General features: G+C 33.3%; 1 non-coding gene across 1 annotated transcript; it reads right to left on the bottom strand.

Annotated features, from left to right (window-relative positions):
• Nucleotides 1-213: 213 nt before the first annotated feature.
• On the bottom strand, nucleotides 214-343 carry LOC124529519 (small nucleolar RNA SNORA42/SNORA80 family). The gene has a single exon (XR_006966406.1). It is a non-coding gene; the product is annotated as a small nucleolar RNA SNORA42/SNORA80 family (small nucleolar RNA).
• Nucleotides 344-1,467: the final 1,124 nt, after the last annotated feature.

Below are 1,467 nucleotides of genomic sequence, written 5' to 3'. Positions count from 1 at the left end.
GCTAATACTTCAGTGAGGATTTTTAATTATGTTCATCAGAGATATTGGCCTATAGTTGTCTTTTTTTGGTAGTGTCTTTATCTGGTTTTAGTATCAGGGTAATGCTTGTCTCATAGAATGAACTTGGAAGGTTTCTTTCCTCTTCTATTTTTTGGAATAGTTTAAGAAGAATACATATTAATTCTATGTTTTATTTTTGTTGTCATTTTTTCACACTGTACAGCTCCCTTCAGTGCTCACAGCCCACTGGTGAGAAGGCTGGGCAATGGTTTGCATGCATCTCTGGCACCGGCACACTATGAAAGGCCCACAGAGAAGGGCTGTCATCAGTCCATCACCGTGCACTTAATTATTCTGTAAATGTTTGGTAGAGTTCACCAAATGGTGAAGCCATCTGATCCCAGACTCTTGTTTGTTGGGAGTTTTTTTGATCACTGCTTCAATTCCATTGCTTATAATTGATATGTTAAAATTTTCTATTTCTTTCTGATTCAGTTTTGGGAGCTTTCATGTTTCTAGGGATTTATCCATTTCTTCTAGGTTGTCCAATTTGTTGGCATATAATTTTTTCATATATTCTCTTTTAATCCTTTGTATTTCTGTGGTGTTGGTTGTTATTTCTCCTCTTTCATTTTTTATTTTGTTTATTTGAGTCCTCTCTCTCTCTCTCTTTTTATGAGTCTGGCTAAAGGTTTATCAATTTTGTAGATCTTGTCAAAGAACCAGTCCTTGGTTTCATTGATCTGTTCTATTGTTTTTTTGTTGATGTTGTTTTTTGATTTCTATTTAATTTATTTCTACTCTAATCTTTATTATTTCCTTCTTTCTACTGTTCTTGGGTTTTGTTTGTTCTTTTTTTTCTAACTCCTTTAGGTGTAAGGTTAGGTTATTTATTTGACATTTTTCTTGCTTCTTGGGGTAGGCTTGTATTGTCATAAACTTCCCTCTTAGAGCAGCTTTTGCTGCATCCTTATGATTTTGAAACATTGTGTTTTCATTTTCATTTTTCTCCATGTATTTTTTGATTTTCACTTTGATTTCTTGGCTGACCCATCTATTGTTTAGTAGCATGTTACTTAACCTCCATATATTTGTGTTATTTCCAGATTTTTTCTTGTGGTTGATTTCTAGTTTCATAGTATTGTAGTTAGACATGATAGATGCTATGAATTCAATCTTTTTGAATATGTTGAAACTTTTTTTTTGTGGCCTAACATGTGATGTATCCTGGAGAATATTACATGTGCACTCGAAAGAATGTGTATTCTGCTGTTTTAGGATGGAATGTTCTGAAATACATATTTATTGGATCCAGTGTGTCATTATTAGGTCCAATGTGTCATTCAAAACCACTGTTTCCTTATTGATTTTCTGTTTTGATGATCTATCCACTGATGTAAGTGGGGTGTTAAAGTCCCCTGCTATTATTGTATTACTATCAGTTACTTTCTTTATGTTTGTTATTAG

The sequence above is a fragment of the Lynx rufus genome, unplaced genomic scaffold (assembly GCF_022079265.1).
Source record: "Lynx rufus isolate CCGP_SWC_20201006 ecotype Redwood Valley unplaced genomic scaffold, mLynRuf1.p SCAF_6, whole genome shotgun sequence".
NCBI lineage: Eukaryota > Metazoa > Chordata > Mammalia > Carnivora > Felidae > Lynx > Lynx rufus.
This window is presented reverse-complemented; position numbering and strand designations above follow the sequence as displayed.